General features: G+C 40.6%; 1 long non-coding RNA gene across 3 annotated transcripts in view; it reads left to right on the plus strand.

The window, feature by feature from the left end:
• The first annotated feature begins 13,010 nt into the window (after positions 1 to 13,010).
• The window catches only part of LOC117259776 (uncharacterized), a 66,370-nt gene continuing 58,518 nt past the window's right edge, over positions 13,011 to 20,862 (plus strand). For all 3 annotated transcript variants that reach the window (XR_013488274.1, XR_013488276.1, XR_013488275.1), the window contains exon 1: positions 13,011 to 13,477. This is a non-coding gene — a long non-coding RNA (uncharacterized LOC117259776). The remainder of the gene's footprint in view (positions 13,478 to 20,862) is intronic.

Here is a 20,862-nt window from a genome sequence, read left to right on the forward strand (position 1 = left end):
CGGCACTCTGTCTCTCCGTGAAAGCCACTCGTACTACTGGCAGGTGCAGGGTCAACTGCTTATAACTGGCCTGCAATGGTGTGACCTCGTCATTTGTGCCCAGGAAGACATGCTGGTAGAACGTATCTGTGTTGATCCAAAGGTAACAACAGTCATCAGAGAGAGGGTGGACCAGTTTTACTTTTATGTTTACATGGCAAAGTACCTGTCTGTCTCCAAAAGAATTTAATGATTTCTATCCTTTGGCCTTGAAAAGTAACTGTTATGTTGTAGGGCTGAACAATTTTGAATAAATATCTAATTGCGATTATTTTGATTGAAATTGCGATTGCGATATGGTTTTTGGTATTAGAGGGAATGGTAATATTTACATAATTGTTCTCATTTTCATTGAAAAACATTTAAAATGATTGTCTGATATTTGTGCAGATCTGTGAAACAGATGTTTTCTTAAGTCTGTAGAATATGATGTGTAGGTCAGGACATCTGCAGCACCACAATATTTAATCTTTTACACATTTTGCCTTTAATATTGTGCCTCCTGCTGTTTGAAAATTGCAGTATATGCAAATATGGTCTTGATAAAATTTTGATTAATTGTTCAGTCCTACTATGTTGTAGTTTGGCTGATGAAAGAATTTTCAGAGTACCATTGTTTGTCCAAACCTTAAGATTTTAAGATGCCAAGTTAAATGCTCGATAATATTTTAAGACGTGTGATGTATCCAGGGTATGAAATTAACAAAATATTTTGGGGGCAATTTTGGCCCCCACAGTCTAAAAAATGGGGGCATTTTCAAAATGTTTGGGGGCCATCAAAAAATTGTAATTATGTTCTAACAATAAGCACATGAAAAGCAAAACCAACTAAGATTGTGTCTTCACTCTTCAGTAGAAACCACTATAAATTAAATAAATAATGGGTTACATAAAGTTATGGCTGCAAAATATCACTCAGATTTCCTATAATTCAACCAGTTTAAATGTGATGATTTAACCATTAATCTACTGATTGCAGTACTAATGTTTCACCACATTACAGTTACTTTTACTGTTAAAAAGGCCAAATTACTATAAATTCCTTAGATGCAATCCTGGAACTAAGTTAAGTCTGAATTCTGATGACTCTGCCATAGTCGGCCTCATCACAGATGGCGACGACAGGGAGTACAGAGAACTGAACCAGGACTTTGTGGACTGGTGTCTGAGGAACCACCTTCAGATCAATGCAGGTAAAACCAAAGAGCTGATGGTGGATTTCCACAGGCACAGACTCCTCCCCCCAACACCGGTGAACATCCAGGGAAAGGACATTGACATGGTGACATCTTATAAGTACCTGGGTGTTCATCTTAACAATAAACTAGACTGGACTAATCACATAACAGCACTATACAGGAAAGGCCAAAGCAGACTCTACCTGCTGAGGTGGCTCAGGTCTTTTGGAGTGCAGGGGGCGCTCCTGAAGACCTTCTTTGACACTGTGGTGGCATCAGCCATCTTTTACGGAGTGGTCTGCTGGGGCAGCAGCGTCTCGGCTGCAGATAGGAAGAGACTGGACAAGCTGATCAAGAAGGCCAGCTTGGTCGTGGTATGCTCTCTGGACTCTGTGCAGGTGGTGGGAGAAAGGAGGATGACAGCCATGCTGTCATCTGTGAGGACTAATGACTCCCATCCTCTGCAGGAGGACATAAAAGCTCTGGAGAGCTCCTGCAGTAAACTGCACCATGGACACTTACTGACACTATGGACACTTTATGGACACCACAGCTGTCTGCTGTTTTGCACATACAATCACTTGCACTAGATGTGCTCCCTTTATCCACTGCTCATTTTCATTCACTGCTGCGCATTATTATTATTATTATTATTATTATTATTATTATTGTTATTGTTATGTATTGCCATTTCTTGTATTTTTGTACTTATTTTGCATGCCTAGTTTTTTAAATTTAAAGTTTTTAAGTTTAAATTTTGAAATCTTTAATCTGACTCTTTCCCCTTGACTCCTGTAACACTGGAATTTCTCAATTATGGGATCAATAAAGGTGTATCTTATCTTATCTTATCTTATCTTAAATGTTAAAAATTATCAAATTGAATGTCTGCGCCATTTCATTTGACAGACTGCTGCACTGCGTGCACCGGAAGTCTGTCGTAACGTCTTCCGGTTTGGTCACGTGACGTTCAGCATAAAGCCTATTAAACTACCTGCACCAATATGCCAGATATCAAAGAAATGGCGTGTTCCTTGTGGGCACATCTCCTCCCGCACCCACTTGGCAACCTAAAGCATGGGCCACAAACACAATTTCAATTAAAAAAAAATCTGATAGTCAGAAGCTAGACTTTTTGTGTGTACATCTGGTATTGTCTTTACCTGACAATTTCTGTCTGTAATGAGGGCTAAGACAGTCATGTCTTGCTCCTCAAGAAATGCAACGCTGCGCTTCAAACCCTCCAGCTCACACCAGTTGCTGCTTGGGACCTCGGAGCTCTGAAAAACATCTGGTCATATCACTAACTGTGGTACCTAAGACAACTAATTGGAGATAAAATGGTCTGATAGTGACAATATGAACTTTCCTGAACAAGTTGAAGATCCACCACCTCGATTGTCCTCCATCAGAGAATAGGTGCCATACCTGGCACAATGGCCACGAGAGTCTGACCTGTATTAAAAAAAACAAACCCAAAAAACAGTTTAAATCAGATGGTAAGGCACAAAAACTGACATATTAAGCTATATCCTATCTGAAAATATGTTTTTGGCCTTTTGTATATCAATGACACTAGCCAAAGTGTACTACCTACCTACAGTCACCAGAGAGGATTAGTCCTCCACCCATCTCTTTCAGCTCTGATGAGTTCTGCCTGTTGAGTCTGCCAGGTATCCACAATGGTGGGGATAGTGTACAGGCGCTGATGGCGGAAGAAGGTCCCAGCACCGATGCACTGCAGCCCAAACAGCTTCAGCATCTGCAGAGTCTGTGTAGCCGTGCACTCCACTCCAGGCTCCACTCAGTAGGAGGTTGCAGGCAGGCATGTTTCACTTCAGCATTGGCTGGTCTGCCAAGAACGCTGGTACCCACAGGCGAAGACCTAGGAGATGTATAGGAAAGGCAGAAAATAACCACTTAATCTATACATTATAACAAAAGAAAACAAACTGAAAAAGATGAATATAAATAACTTACAAAAACAAAAAACAAAAATGAACATACAGGTTATGATACAAGCTAATTCTTCTATCAGAATTCAGATATATCCTCTTACTTGTTTTAGTTTTATAAAGGTACCCTCTTGTTCCTCCACATGTCCTTGGGTTTCCCCACAACAAGCAGGGCAATTGCTGAACAAGGACATCAGCTCGCTTTTACACACTATGAACTTGTCAGCAGCACTAAAAAAAGAAAGAAAAACACCAAATAGGCTATTATTTCTTTATTTTCAATTCCCAATATCGGCATAGCCCTAAAATCGTATCTTTAGTGCTGATGTGTATTTGGTATAAAGAATATGGGCACTAGTTTCCGGGCGCAGCGCAGGGTGGCGAACCCCGCGCAGAGCTAGTTTCGAGCAGCGCAACTCGAGGCGCGCTCAGTTTGGTAGTTTGGCAGACCGAGGTGCGCTGAGATAGGTGTGGCGGCACAGCAGGGGGAGGTGTCGACAGATCCAGCTTGGCGCAATGACAGTTTCATGCCAAAAGGCTTCGCTGAAGGTGCACTAAAAGCTCGCCAGCTGAAACCAGGTCTACTGTCAGCGGACAGTGCGCACATGTCACCAAAACCTCACAGGCAGGTTTCCAGAATATCAGGCACATTAACGATGCAATAAATACCCAAAAAAACACTATTCAATGCAACTATCTGCAATCAGCACATAAATGTATCTCTATATCGACTGTCCCGTCACATCTGATGTCAGATCAAAGGGGATTGGCACCGTTTGGCACGTTTGGCACGCGTAATGGAAACCCAACCTGATTTGATTAACACAGCTGCAAACTAATGAGTTCACATCCCTCTCAGCTAACCACAAACAGCCACAGCATCAGATAGGGAGTGTATATTCAGCATCTGTCATCTGTCAAAAGAAACAGAGTGAGACTGCGAGAGAGAAAGAGAGAGCACACGTGCATGAGAGAAACGCAACATTGATTTACAATTGTGGTGACCTCCTCCCAGGCTACCTTTGCATCATCAGCCCATGGAGGTCTGCTCGCAGTTCCGTTCCGTCCGTATTCGGACACTGCGAGCTTGGAACTCCTGGACTGAAACATCAGTTTCCTCCTGGGAGAAGTTTGGCCGTCTGACGCTGCTGCTCTCTTCTGCCATGGCGAATTTTGTAAACTCTCATTATGCCTTTGCGCGGCGCATTTAAGGGCGAGGAGAGGGGCTCATTTGATTGGTGTGATGTGTGTAAAACCCACTCCACGCCTTCTCTCCTCCCTCTTTCCGACTAGCGCAGGTAGGAGGGACGGAGGTGGGAAAGAGGAGTAGCTGCACCAGGCGCACGGTGTGCCAAACTTGCAAAATCTGCCTGACCACATCTAGTTGGCGAAGCGCAGGTGTGCTGTGCCCCCGCCTCGCCCGGTCTGCGAAACTAGAGCCCTCTGTCCTACCTGAGGTCAGAGTGAGATTCCTGAAGTGGCTCTTTTGATGGTTCAACGTCATCAGATGACCGACTCATCATTTCCTCCTCTGGGCTCCATGTCCTATCTCCACGTTCATACATGAAAACGGGATGATTCATCATCACTGCTAATTGGGCTGGGCAATGGAGTGGAGGTCTTTTTCTCAAAACTTGTCTGAGTCCCCACACTGACCATCTTGGGCTGTACCTCGGTTGGTACAGTAAGATAAAGAGGTCTACCTTAATGATGTACAACATTATATTTAGTAGCCACAACAGATACACATGAAGAATCTAGCCTAAACCAATCAAAGTTGTACCCATCTGCATCATACTAAGATGTGTAATAAATTATCTTCCTACATGATGCAATTTAATGGAGTGTGTGGTATGTAGGCTATAGCTCATTTTAGATAAGAGTATAGTTTCATTACCTGATGAACGATACAAGGGTCTGATGTTACACTGAGTTGTACAGTGCAGCACAGATGGTCGAGGAGCCATTGGAAAGGCCTCTTGGTCCGAATTGTCAAGGACTGCAGGCGGTGCATCTCCCAAAACCTTATAGCACACCAACATGACACCACATGAAATACATGACAAATGTATTCGCAAGCTGTGCTCACAAAGTCCAACCAAGTTGTACACTTCAGGGTGCTTATAATTGCAGCAGACTGGTAAATGCGTCATTTTGCCGCTCCTCTGATGACACAGCTCGTTTCCCTGATAGTGGTAACTAGTCACGGGGCAAGTGAAATAAAGCCCTGTGCAACCCGCTAGTCTCTGCAGCAAACACGAGCCTGCCCCTTGTGCACATTCGTAGCACTGCCTTTTCGCCATTGACAGACAGACTTTTTTTTTTTTTTAAAGAAAAAGTCCGTACTCTGATTCCAGCTTGTTAAATAGGATTTTTTCCCCTCTAGTCTAAGTGAATATCTTGGGCTTTGGGGAACAATGATCAACATTTTTCACCATTTTATAGACCAAACAATCAATCGTTTTTATTTACTTTTTGTATCAGTAGCAGCGTAACTTACTTGAATCTTGAAGTGCCAAATGTTGTTGGGTTAGAAAATAAATGAAGAATTTAAATAAGAAAAGTGTTTAGAAGTGTTTTTGTAAATTAATAATCGTCAACCAAAAAAATAATTGCTAGGTTAGTTGAAAAATTAATCGTTTGACTAATCGACTTATCGTAAAAATAGTTGATAGATTAATTGGGAGAAAAATAATCGTTTGGGACAGCCCTAGTTGGGATATGGAGTTCTACCCAAATCCACACACCCCTCCGCCCTCTCCTGTAATAGTAGTATGTTTCCGTCCCACCAAAGAAAATGGATGCCAGTGTGCATTGCTGGGACCATGAAGATAACATCCAAGCTGAGTGTGCATACAGATGTGTATATGCGCGCCAAAAAGTGGACTGTCAAGCAATCTTCATAGCTCTATGAACAACACCTGCAAACAGGCAAAATCATTAAAGCCATAATTAAACGGAGGAGTTAATATCATCTAATATCATCTATTTTTAACTAGCAAAGACAAATTTTTTGCCGGCCTAGGTTGATGTGCTCAATAATTTATACCTGACCTGTAGCTGTTGTCATCTATGTGTTTTGGAAAGCATGGTGAGCTGTGATTAACAATGTGTAACAGAGATTGTTTCTCTCTTTAACCATCTGCAGGCCAGCATGTCCCAGCGCATATTAAAATGGGTTCTGTTGGGAATAGAATGATTTTATGTGTTTTACTATAAGTTGTGTTTCACTATATAAGTTTTAGAAGTGTGAACAATGAGAATACTGAGATGATTTCAGCTGATCTGAATGTGTTTGCTTTGCAGAAGTGGAGAAGTACAGGAGAGGAAGAGACATGAAGTCTGAGGAGCACATACGCAATGCTTAGATAATTATTTTCATATATGGTAAAAAGAATAGAAAGTCATGTACAGATAGTAAGGTACAGCACGTGTAGGGAGTTGTGTTGTTCTCTTGTCTTTCAAAACAGGAACCACACCCCCACCACCAGCGGGAAGGAGTCAGATTAACACGAGGCAGGGGCGTGGTGTGGTGAAGGAAGAAGTGGAACTGCCAATGAGAAGAGGACAACGCCTTGCGTGCACAATGACACTCTGTTACGCTCAAATATACTGGGTCAGGGAAAGGACAGGAGGTCAGACTTCGTGAACTGACACACTTTTGTTGTTTGTCAGGGACGTGAAGTTGAGACCCAGAGCTCTGTAATTTTATTCCTTTACTGCTTAATAAACTACATTAACTGAGACCGAATATCTTCTCCTATTGCTTCATTAAAGAACACGCAGGACTGAGCTCACACATAGCACATTAGAGAGTAGGATGAGACTCTTAGTCCAACAGTTCCTTCAGCAATTTGAAGATTTTGCCCAAGGTAATGTTGTATTCTAAATCAGTGGTTCTCAACTGGTGGATCGTGACCCAAAAATGGGTCCCAGAGCCATTTTGAGTGGGTCTTGGATGTGTGCTTAAAAAAAAAAAAGTTGAGGGAAAAAACAGTCAAATTTTTTTTGTGAAATAAATTTAAAATTTTCAAAAATTTTGGTTGCATCTTGATGATTAAGGAAAAATGTGGGTCCTGAGGGTAGACCAATTGAGAACCACTGTTCTAAACGTATGTCATAGCACAATACCTACCTAATTCTTACTATTCATTACTGCAACCCATCTGTTTTCCATATCACTTATTACATGGTTTACTACTTTTGGTTGATATTTAAATACCCCTCGATTTACTAGTAGATATGTGATCTATTTTTCTAGGCACAATGTTTGCTAGAAGTTTCCTAGAAGTTTCAGAAGAGGCCACTACAGGTGATCTTCAGTTTGGCCATATTCCATATCAACAACGCTGTTGTGTTTTGTGAAATTTGTTCAGATTTTTAGGCAAGAAACTGGTGCAATGAATCCCCAAAAAAATGTTTTTAAACTAAGTGTGCTTTTTTTCAGCCATGCAAGAAGTGTTTTCGATGGATCTCTTTGCTTTACCTGGTACGATACCAAAATGCAAGTCATTAAAATGCTGTTTTATTGATAATGTCAATTACACCATACAGTGACACTGTATCATCATTGTAGATGATGAATGTTGTAGTACTTGACAGTTTATTTTGTTATACCTATCAGCGCCGTGAAAGAAGAATCCTTCGAATGAACAATCACCCTGCAGTGTTGCTGACATGCAAATATGTAAATCTAAAGCCTGTCATATACTTGCTGCTTGACTGAATGTGTCTGTGTATATACTTGCTGCAGCCGACTGCTGCAAACGCAGCCAGAGCCCTCCAAAACCCATAATACTGGTGCTGGCGCATGCGTCGAGGTACCTTGTGTTGAGATGTGTGTTTGACGCATAAAACAAATGCAGATAACGCAGCCATGATTTGGTCGCATTTGTGTTGTTTACAGCAAGTATATCGCTGCCCTTAGACAATTTTAATCTTTGATGTTATGCAATGCTATTGTATTGTCAAATTTTATTTTTTCTTTCCCCTTCATTTATAAGTAACCCAGACCCCAGACAGTTCTGAGACTTGCATCGAAACACCAAAATGTGATTTTTAATTAGAAGCTCTTGTATACAAAGGTTTCCTCATTATAGATCAATATGAAGGCTATATATTTGAATGTACATTTTGAATGTGTATCCTCCTTCGGTGCCACGCCGGTCTCAGAAAATCTCATGAGGACCTCCCCTTTCAACACCACAGCAACAGGTATTACTAGCAATTGGTTGAACACACTAAAAATGCTTTAAAAATATATATATTTTCAATCTACTTGGAAGATAAGCAAAATGTACATCTGAATTAAACTGAACTTAAGCCTGTTGCACCAGTTGTGTGTAAGGTCAAAATTAGTATGGTTATAATATACAGTCAGTCAATTACCAAGATGATGAATGTCTATCTTTAAATGATCACTTGTAATTTCAGCAGAATTAAATGGCTACAAAATAAAACGGCTTACACGCTGGAGAAATGCATGTTATTAACATGTTTATTGTCTAAATTGGATCCTTAAGACATATTCAAAGTGTCTGTATCAGTACAAATTTGGTATATCACAGACTTTGCTGTGCCTGGTTCCATTTTGTGTCCATTATGATGATCGATCACAATCAGTATTCCATGACTGGTAAAGACCTGCTTAAAAGCTATGTTAAATGACAAATGATCCCCCCAGCTTCATCCCATATTCAAGTAGATAATGTAGATGTGAATTTTATAGCAGCTATAATTCTAAATGTCAAAACCCAAACCGCAAAATACTTCATTTCCTTCATTCTTTTTTTCTGCAGTAGATCATGAAAGTACTCCTGTGGGCCACAAAGCAGGAGCTAGAACAGCACGAGGTATCTTAATTGAAATAACTGCTAATAATAGGATGTAAATTTTCACTGACTCTGTTCAGTAGTTTTCTATCATACAATCTCTGTATCGGCACAAGAACTAATATGCTCTAGGTACTATTGAAGAAAAGATTCCAGAGCTCCCAAATCTTTGAAAGATGTGTAATAACCTTTATTTTGTTTTCAACATAACTAGATTGGGGCTGCTCTCCTGTCTCCAAAAGAGCGAGGTCACCACGTACTTTATAGTTTAAGTATAGCAGTGATCAGACAATGGTGTTGTAACATAAGTAATGGCCTTTATTGTGTTTAAAATGATAGATCACAGCAATAGTCAAGCCTCAAAAACCTCCAGGACAGCGAAGGTATCACAAGGTATGTGGAGATAGAGATCTTTGTCGATAGCATTGCAGAGATGCAAGACTATTTTATAATTTCCTTGTCTATCCCCCCAACAGTGAATTAGTCCAGCGCTCTAGTCTCTAAAGTTGCTTTCACACTTGCACTGACACCTGGAAAATTTGCGGCCATCACCCATTAGGGCAGTATGTGTGAACACAATGTGCTGCGTATTAAACGGCTGGGACTTCTCTCGAGCTCACAATGCAACACTGGTGCAGCTTCTCTAGTGGGTTTTTAGTGTACGACGTACAACGTTAGCTGCTTCATAGAGTTGGGCGATCTTGTCCATTTATCTATCGTCCTATCGCCACCTAGTGAAATTGGCGATGCACGATGTCATCGGCTGGGGGGGGATTGTGCTTGGTGCGAGCAACGCTCCGTATTATGTTCCTACAAACGCTACTCAGATAACTGGGGTTACGCAGTGTAACCTAAAGTTTGTCAGCTGTCTGCAGGTGGATTTTCTGCTCCACCAGAAGCAGCAGTAGGAGCATTTCTATTATGAGAGGTTATTATGATGAGAGGTTAATTCTGACAGTGTTAGCCGTGTCTTGCTAAGCTAACAGACAGGAGAGCTAACCTGTCTGTCGCACTTCACCACACACACACACACGCTCTGCCCCCCTCCCCCCTCCCTCCTCCCTCCGCTCTACTCAGCCTCGCTCTCCTCCAGCCTGCAGCGGCAACTTCTCACTCCAACTCCTCACATGAGTGACGCTCGTCAGGTTCCCTTCCCGTCACTTGAACGACGCAGAGGGTGCATTGTGAAACGTATCAGCCGAACATTAACTCGCTCTCACTCGTGTGTTACATGTGTGAATGAATATAAACGGGTGATGTCCGTGCCTGATTAAATGGAAATTGTCCGGTTTTGATGTAAAAAATAGGCATAACAGAGCGAGGACGCCACAAGGTACATTTAAGAGAAAATGCGACAGTGATCAGACAATGTTGAAGGTGTAAGTAAGATAAGTAACTAATTTGTTGTCTGCCCCTCACCCCAACAGTGATGCGCAAATGCACTCCAGTCTCGGACAGAGTGAGGACACCACAAGGTACATTTAGAAAAAAATGCGACAGTGATCAGACAATGTTGAAGGTGTAAGTAAGATAAGTAACTAATTTGTTGTCTGCCCCTCACCCCAACAGTGATGCACAAACACACTCTAGTCTCAGATAGAGTGAGGACACCACAAGGTACATTTAGGACAAAAATTGACAGTGATCAGACAGTGGTGAAGGTGTAAGTAAGATGTGTACCGTATTTTCTGGACTATAAGTCACTCCGGAGTATAAGTCACATTTATTTTGTAATTTATTTCACAAGAATCCAAGTCCAAGAATGGACGTTTAATCAGTCAGTTATCAGTTAACAATTATTCAGCTACTCAATGGCATAAAGAACAACAGGCTGAATAGGTGACCGGTATGTTAACGTAACAAGTTAACAGTTATTCAGCTGCACAATAGCATAAGAACATAACTGGGAGGCTAAATAAGCTAAATTAGCAATTTATGTTTTATATATAAGTCGCACTGGACTATAAGTCGCAGGACCAGCCAAACTACTAACCCCTCACCCATCAGTGATGCGCAAACGCACTCCTTTGTCAAACAGAGCGAGGACACCACAAGGTACATTTAGTAGAAAAAGTGACATTGATCAGACAGTGGTGAAGGTTTAAGTAAGATGTGTAATATTTTGTCTGCCCCTCACCCCAACAGTGATGCGCAAACGCACTCCTTTGTCAAACAGAGCGAGGACACCACAAGGTACATTTAGGAGAAAAAGTGACATTGATCAGACAGTGGTCAAGGTTTAAGTAAGATGTGTAATATTTTGTTTGCCCCTCACCCCAACAGTGATGCGCAAACGCACTCCTTTGTCAAACAGAGCGAGGACACCACATGGTACATGTAGGAGAAAATGTGAGCATTTTCCAGCATCCCTCAAGGTATATTTTGGTAGAGTTTAGCAGTGATCCCAATTGCGGCCGTGTAAGTTATTATTTTAATTTTCTTTTTTCCCTCTAACAAACAGTGAATAGTGTGCGCACTCTGGTCCAGGACAGGGCCAGAAATCAACAAGGTAGTTTTTCATTTGAGTACAGCAGTGATCACAACGATCTTGTTGAAAGTCAGATGTGTAATGTCCTTTTCTTCCACACTCACAGCATATCTTGGCCAGAGGTGGGTAGTAACAAGTTACATTTACTCCGTTACATTTACTTGAGTAACTTTTTGGATAAATTGTACTTTTAAGAGTAGTTTTATTCAAAATACTTTTTACTTTTACTTGAATTATATTGTTATAAAGTAACAATACTCTAACTTAAATACAATTTTCGGCTACTCTACCCACCTCTGGCTAGATAATTCTATATGATTTATATAAAATTATATAAGAATATATTTATGTTTGCCTTGATTTGTTATTTTTGTAAAGATTTAATGTATTTTGTTTTAGTTAAAGGGGTATCTTTTGAAATACATGAATTTGCAGATTATTATTTTTATTGATCTTTGACTGAAGTTGTAAAATTTCTAGAAATTTTTTAAATTTTGAGGAAAAGGTTGTTAAAGTTTGAGAAAAAAAATGTAAAATTGACAGGTAAAAGTGTAAAATTGAGGTATAAGTGTAAAGTAAAAATTTGCGAAAAAGTGTGGCTACTCTACCCACCTCTGATCTTGTCACTCGAGTGCAGAGAAAGGCCAAGACTCTACAAGTTAAATTTTAATCCAATATAGCAGAAATCTGAATATTTTCAAGCTGTGAGATGAGTAATGATATTGTTTATCAAACAGATCCCGGCAACACTTGGCTAACAGAAGTAGCCAGGGTCCTCATGAGGGCATATGGATCAAAAGGTATGTGGAGATGGCAAAGTAGAGGTATTTGGAGATGTCAATGAAAACATTTAAGTAAGATGTGTAATTTAATTGTTTTCCACTCGCTATTGTGTTTTTTAGTGCAACTATTATGCTGCTGTCTTGGCCAGGAATCCCTTGCAAAAGAGATTCTGAATCTCAATGGGACTATTTCCTGGTAAAATAAAGGTTAAAATAAAAAAAAAAAAAAAAAAGAAAGAAAAAACAGTGAAAAGATGCTTAAGTCAGGTGCACACTACAGCCAGTACATTGACATTAGCAAGCGAGTAGATGACAAACAGTACAGTACATTTGTAGATAACTCAAATGTAATAACTAACGGCCGGGTTCCACCGGCTGAAAGTAAGCGTCATGTCAGCATAGCGTCGCGGCGTATTCATTTGGGCTCACTGACTGCGTACAAGCGACACATAGAGAAGCCAGCGGGGTTGTTTACCGTTTGCTGAGCCATGAAATGTTAAGCATTTTCCACCTAAGTTATTACATATATTTGATTTATTTACAAGTTTACTGTCCGCCACGGACATTTACACAATGTCACGGATAAACATGGGTAAATACCTGAAAAAAAAAATCATCACGTATCACCTCTGATAATGGTTTATTCATTTACAAACACATTGTGTTCGTTTAGCACACTATTTCATGTAGTTTTTATCTGCTGGAGGGTCGCATAGGGGAGCGTAGCACGACAAAAATAGAAGAGCAGCCTAAAATAGAGAGTTGTCCCGCGGCAGAGGGGGGTTGTTGCGCCACTCCCGTTGCCGGTGGAGCCGCTGTCATTGATTAACAGGGGGGCGAGCTGCTACGGGACTCGCGCTGCAGAGGTGTCGCGCCACTGACGTGCCCGGTGGATCTCGGCCGTTAGGTGGAAAATGCTTTAACATTTCATGCAGCCTACATGCAGCCTCTCGGCTCAGCAAACGGTAAACAACCCTGCTGGCTTCTCTACGTGTCGCTTCCGTACGCCGTCAGTGGAGCCCAAATGAATACGCCGCGATGCTACACTGATGTGACGCAGCCGGTGGAGCCCGGCCGTAACTCCACCTCTCGCCACTGACAAGAGCAGGCAGGGATGTCAGCCGCGCCTCACCAGGCTCTTCATGTCCAAGAAGTCATCAGATGCGGGGATATTATTGCCACTGGTTATTTGAAATGGATAAAGGTAAGGGAGAATAGCCTATATATCATGTAGCCTAATTTAAAAAGAAAAAATCTCCAACAAGAAAATAGAAAGCCCGATGCACAATGGAGATCTATTATCCTGTTTGAACACAGACACTAAATTCTTTCACCAATGTGACTCAAAATAATGATAAAATAGATTTTATTGATGAAAAATATGCTGATGCTGACATTTTCCACGGTCTGCTCTGAGTCTGGTGTCAGTGATACTTCTAAAGCCTCCCAGATAGCAAAATATAACTGGACCGGACATGGGCCAGATGAACTGAAAAATTCGGTCCGATTTGGTAAAACTGATCCGCCCCAGTGTCTTTTTGCACAATGGGCCAGAACCGGCATGGACTCACTTGCCAGATCTGCAACACTTCTGGGCCAGAACTGGTCCAGAGTAGCAAAAACCAAGTTAATATATGGCCCGCATATGGCAAACTTATGTTACCCAAAAACTACACTCTGATCAGAACTGGGCCAGATGTAGTCCAGATTTGTTCCAAAACAGTTCTCAGTATTGAATACGAGGGTCCATTTTGTTCAATGTATCATACTTTAATGTGTTTACATTGCAAATTAAGTTTGTCTATCTATGAAAATCAATAATAACAATACTTCCTTTTCATTTAAGTGCCATTTATTCAAGGTAACAGGGTGCATCATAACATTGCACAAACTGCAACACTTAGCAGCATGATATTGCATAAAATCTTGGTAAAAACAAAATATTGTGAACAGCATATCCTCAAAACACAATGCTGCCATAGTAAGTATTTAAGTTAAAACTGTTAACATGAAAACTGAAGTGGTGCAAGTGCCACATTCTGCTCTCCTGCTCTACAGTACACAGAAAGTATGTGTTCAGTTCAGGATACCAGTCCTATTTGGAGTGGGCAACCACAGATCATTTTCAAAACAATTATAAAAATTATAAAAACATGAAATAAATAAATAAAAGAAATACATTAGAAAAAAAAATCCCTCCACACCCCACAAATAAAGTAGCAGAACCATACAACACACATCTTCATGCTCTTAAAACTCTGAGATGTGGAGAGGAAGTCGTCACAGACGATTTTGAAATAGAACAGTTTTTTTTCAAAAGATTACGATTTTTTTTTTTTTTTTCATAAAAAATATTTTTAGTGAAACAAGCAACTTCACATTTTAGATGAGCCTTTTCAAATTGTAATACACATATTGTATTGTTAACATTCAAACAGTTCCGGAACAAAATAGTAAATGTTTTCTCCCTGCATATGTTGTACAGTGTAACAAATTCTCCAACACTAACTTGCAGAAAGGACAGAACACTTGGGTACACTGGCCATATGAGAGAGAGATCAAGGATTTCCCAGGTCACCGAGCAGCCTCTGGTTCTGAGCCGTGGACCTAGAGATGAAAAATATTTGTGATTACAAATGATTTAATGATTAAGGCTATCAAATAAAATACTCAGTTGCGGCCGTTTACTTTGTAACTAGAATTCGTAAAGGGCGAGAGGGATGAGACTGAGGATAAAGATATGATTTTTAAAGGATAAATGGTGAACAAAATAGATTGAGAAGTGTTTTTGTTTGATAAAATCTTTCTGAAATGTTTAATTGTAACTTATTTAAATAAATTTTGACTTTAACAAAAATCATTTTATCCTCCTTGTTGAATTTAAGAGAAACAGACGCAGCACGCAACAGGAACAAGAGCTTCAGAATGCGACAATTGTGAGATTCAAACAACATCAGCTTGAGAAAGACCAACCGGAGCATGGGTTCCACTGGGTCCTTCCTTATGTTAAAAAAAAAAAAGAAAAACTAGTACAGATAAGTCCTGTAGCAGAGATGAGAGATCCGATAGCCAGCTGCAAGTAACAACCATGCACGCACACATACAGTACACCTCTGATCCAGCCACAGATCCAAGGGTCGAGTGATTAGTTATTTTTCTAATTACATCTAACACAATAACATTAAACCACATAGAAGCAGGCCTCTTTATTTGCCTCTATTTCTCTTTATCTTACTGCCTATATCACACAGAAAGCAAGATTTTATGTTATTATGTTGGATGTCATTAGAAAAATAACAAATTATTTGCCCCTGGGGTCTGTGGTTGGAGCTGAGGTGTGTGTGTGTGTGTGTGTGTGTGTGTGTGTGTGTGTGTGTGTGTGTGTGTGTGCATGCATGCATAACTGTGTCTTGCAGCTGGCTGTTGGCTCCCTCATCTCTTCAACAGGACTTACCTATACTAGTCATTTAATTTATTAACACCAAGAAAGAGGTCTGCAACTCAACAGAACACAAGCGCACAGCTCAGCGAATGAGACAAATGATGATTAATAAAAATAAATAACTAAATTTAACACATTGAGAAGCGAATTGACACATGAGCACCGCTGTGTGCAGTCTCTACAGCAAAAAGAACACTTCTCTCTCCTTCTCTCCCGACCAACTGAGCTCGCCCAAACCAGTCATTTTTGGCCTCGGGTTCAAATCATGAATTCTAATTGGAACTATAATACCAAACAACTCAAACTATGACTTCATTCATACTGTACACTACAAGGCAGTAACAAACATCAGCAGTGGTAACAGTAGCAAACTCATTAAAATATCAGTTGCTTCAAGTGTTACCTGCGTTCGCATCATGCGGTCCCTACGACCACCTCCTCTGTCAGATGCCAAGTTGAACCATCTGTACATCTTTCACTTTTTCATAAAAGTATGAAATTTGGTACAGTTGTACAATTTGAGGACCTGAACATTTTCAGATATGGAGCCATTGCAGAATTGCTTTGTAGTTGCCTTGGTAACTTTTCATTTTCAACACAGTATAATTATGTATTTTGCATTATCTCCTGAACCAAACATAACGGAGAAAAGGTGATGTCTACCCCTGTGTTCTAATGGTCAAGGATTACAGTGACCCAACATGTGACATCATAAACTGTTCAAGTAAACAGCTAAAGGTGAATTCAGAGACATTGTGACATGGAACTTGACTTAAAAAGCGTGAAACTTGGCACAGTTATACAGTTTAGGGCCTTGAACATTTTTTTAGATATGAAGCCATTGCAGAATTGCCTTCTGGTTGCCATGGCAGCCATATTACTTGTAGCCATAACCGAATTAGGTGTTTTGCGTCATATCTCCTGACCCAAACATAGTGACACAGAAAAAGAGATGTCTAGCCCCATGTTTTGATGGTCAAGGATTAAAGATTAAATGCAACACCATAAGTTGTTGAACAGTTAATGATGAATTCAGTTTTATGAGCAACATTGTAACATCTTTTTTCATGGTTTAAACTTTTTTCTAATGATATGTTTATGCATTCTGTACTCACGTGCAAGTACTGCCTTTATCGCCATTTGACTAAAGGCCATCTTGCCGTTTGCTCCCTTCCAACTGATTTTCTTGGCCACACTATCACAGAACATGTGTGACAGGATGTTCCAGGTAACGCGCTTGGTGTCCTGTCCTCCAATGGAACCCAGGACCGAAATCTGGGGTAATGAAAAATGAAGACAAATTATAACTGTAAATTAACTATACTGTCATTTTCATAATTTGAATGACTTTAAGCAACGGGGGGAGGACAGAGAGAGAGGGGTAGCCAAAGGAATCAAATGCCAAAATTAGCTGTACATCAATCTACAAGTAAAACAGAGGAATTGGTACTCAGCATTTGATTTGGGTGACTGAAAGTGTAGATATACTGAAAAAAAGGAATAGGCATGAAAAAGCATCTCTCAAACACTAAGTCAAAATCTGTATGTCACATCATCAATTGAAATGTCAACTGTCATTATCCCAAGGACTGCTGAGTAAGCATGTGTGAAAATTGTGTGAATAACGTTAAAAATGACTAATGACTACAGTTTTGAAAAGTCCCCCCCAGCTGTGGCTTTGGTGAAAAACATCAGCGCATAATAACACTGCAGTCAAAGAGAGATGAATGGCACTTTGGTGCTTTGTGACCAAATTTCAAAAACAAGGTCCTGTACCTAGAATAGTTACATTGTCTGAAAAGTGCACAAAATTTCTCCTCTTTTATGTATAAATTATATATGTGAGGTTGAAAGTTATAGATCAGAGTATAATTTGTTTAAAATATTACTGAACAATTTCACAATTCCTCCATGTGAATGTGAAATAAAAGGGTTTCAAAGTGCAGATTCTGCAGAGGATGGTTCTCAGCGTTCACAGTAAGAGTGAAGAAAATGATAATCACAATGTTAAACTTATGGTAGCTCTAATGGTTAAAATGTAAGTAGGACAAATGAGTTCATACCAAGTTCTTTTTCTGTGAGGAATTGCGTGGTTCTTTCAGCCACTCTTCGAAGTTTTCCACCTCCTCCAGTGAACCAAAGGGAAACTGAATGCCTTCAGGTACTTCTGTTGGACATTCATCAACCATCCTTCCAGGAATTAAGTTGACCATTGCAATCAGTTGTGTTAGCTGATGCTTCATGTGTTCAAGCAGTTTCAGGATGTGAAGTTCAGCAGCTGACATAGAGAAAAAAAGCATACCAACACATAAATGTTATGTCTTTAGGGTCAAACATTTTCTTTCTGTAAAGGACTAAATGATGTGCCAGTGATTAAAAACTAAAGGTTGGCAATGAGAAGCAAGTGTTTGTGGAGAAGTGTCTGTATTTGGTTTTCTGTCATGTCATGTGTGTTTAACAATATTTCAGGCAATAACCATGATGATGATGATGATGGCAAGTATACGTTTATCTGCAAAGACAATCGTCCTGGGCTACTTGCTTATTGTCCCACACTAACACAACATTATCTAAAGAGGAATGCTATATCTGCAACTGACAGAAGTAATTATCATCATGGCCAAAACATAAAAGTTGATGTGCAAGTAGGAATTACAGTTGTGGACACCTACCAGAGCAAGGTATCTGCTCTATTCCTGATCGCCCCACTCTAAAAGATGGCCTGAAGAGTTCAGGAGTGTCTTGAGACCACAAGGATGACTGTGAGTGGGATGCAGAGAATGAAGATGGCTGAGAAGACGGCACTGGACATGACGATGACGATGACCGACGAGAAGACAATCCTGGGCGTGTCGATGACCGATGACTAGATGACCCTGGGCGTGCTGATGACCTACGAGGAGATGGTAATGAACTTGGTGATGACCAACGAGGAGATGACCCTGGGTGTGCTGATGACCGACGAGGAGATGACCCTGGGTGTGCTGATGACCGACGAGGAGATGACCCTGGGTGTGCTGATGACCGACGAGGAGATGACCCTGGGTGTGCTGATGATCTACGAGGAGATGACCTTGGGTGTGCTGATGATCGACGAGGAGATGACCCTGGCCGTGCTGATGATCGACGAGGAGATGACCCTGGACGTGCTGATGACCGACGAGGAGATGACCCTGGACATGCTGATGATCGACGAGGAGATGACCCTGGGTGTGCTGATGATCTACGAGGAGATGACCCTGGGTGTGCTGATGATCGACGAGGAGATGACCCTGGGCGTGTTGATGACCGACGAGGAGATGACCCTGGCCGTGCTGATGACCGACGAGGAGATGACCCTGGACGTGCTGATGATCGACGAGGAGATGACCCTGGGCGTGTTGATGACCGACGAGGAGATGACCCTGGACGTGCTGATGATCGACGAGGAGATGACCCTGGACGTGTTGATGACCGATGAGGGTTTGGAATGGGGCTCAGAGATGACCAATGAGAAGGTGAAACTGGGCATCTTGATATAGGGTTTATAGAAGAGAGATATGAAGAACCAGTAGCTTAAAAGAATAACTGACCCAAACTTACAAATCTCTGGTTTTTGTAACAATACACATAAACAATAGTCATCTTTCATTTACCTTGGTGATGATGCCTGAGGAGATGATTCTGGTGGCATTAGTGATGGTACTGACTCATTAAGTGATGATGACCTGCGAGGAGATGACACGGGTGGTGGTGGAGGTGATAGTGATGACTCATGAAGTGATGATCGGTAAGGAGGTGGCACTGGTGGCGCAGAGCATGACAAGGACTGCTGAGTTTCACTTGACTTGGATTTTGATGGCTGTTGTGATCGGGCCTGGTTGTATTGAGGAACCCCTTCCTGGTCATTTTCAGAATCTGTTTCACCAAAGCGGTGGCTATTCATGCAAACAAAATATGCATTAATGCCAAAGAACATGTCTAATTTGAACGATAAATCTGACTGCTATTCAGACTTACATAGGTTTACGTTTCCTCTTAAACCGCTGTACTGCCTCCTCCTCCCCATGATCAGTGTCAAGCTCAGATGTTTGACAAGTGAAGGATTTCTTCATCGCCCGCCAAGCTGACATATAATCATCTAAAAAAAAAATAATTTTTTTTTTACAGTTTTAACATTAAGGACCATGACCAATTTGTTTCTCTCCACATGAGCATGCCTCTTATTACTGCATGTGTGCATGTATATCTCATGTGATTGCGTATATTTTTTAGTTATGTAAACTAATCAAGTCAAAATTAATTAATTCTAAATAATTACCTCAAGTTGTACTTAATAAAGCTATTGTTGGGGAAAAAAAATAGAAAAAAAAATATTTACCACATGTCTTTAGCACTCTGACATCATGTTTGGTCCAGTGTTGGCTTGGCTGCTCTGCAGATCTCGCAGCTTTGTGGATTTTTTCATCACTTTTATAGGATGGCCAGTATGTTGCTCCATTGTTGTACCAAGACTGTGGCACCACAGACACAGACTTTTGCTCATCTAAAAACTGTACTACATGAAACATCCTGTAATTGAAGGAAATTGGTATGGGAAAAATAAAACAAGAAAGCACATTCCATTGGTACACAACATCAAATTCTGGATGCCAGCTAACACTAATAATGTCATAAGTGTAATTGTTCTGCAATTTTAAACAAATGTGCATATATACACTGACACGGATTGTTCTTCTAAATCCTTAATGCTTACATCCCATCATATATTAAGATCACACTGAACTATCTTAATTACTGTTTCAATGCAGTAAAGGCATGACCACAAAACCCCCCTTATGAGGGAGAGCTATGCACTTTTTTGTAACATCTGACACATTTGCATACTTGATTTGGCCTGATGCTTAAGAGACACAGAATATATTTAGGAAGTCAGACTTGAATGGGTATTTAAAGAAGAGCGACCTTTCTGAGAAGATCTTGTATACTATGTATACTCTGTCAGTACACTTAACAATGTTGTTAATCACACCAACATCATCTCCAATGAAAAAGATGTTGTTCCCCGTTGAGATTTTCATTGTCCATTTGTCAGTATCTAACTGACTGTACTGTCCTTGTACATTAAGTCCATCTGGAATTGGTCCATCAAAGTGCTGTTTTTTTAA

The sequence above is a fragment of the Epinephelus lanceolatus genome, chromosome 20 (genome assembly GCF_041903045.1).
Source record: "Epinephelus lanceolatus isolate andai-2023 chromosome 20, ASM4190304v1, whole genome shotgun sequence".
Taxonomy (NCBI): domain Eukaryota; kingdom Metazoa; phylum Chordata; class Actinopteri; order Perciformes; family Serranidae; genus Epinephelus; species Epinephelus lanceolatus.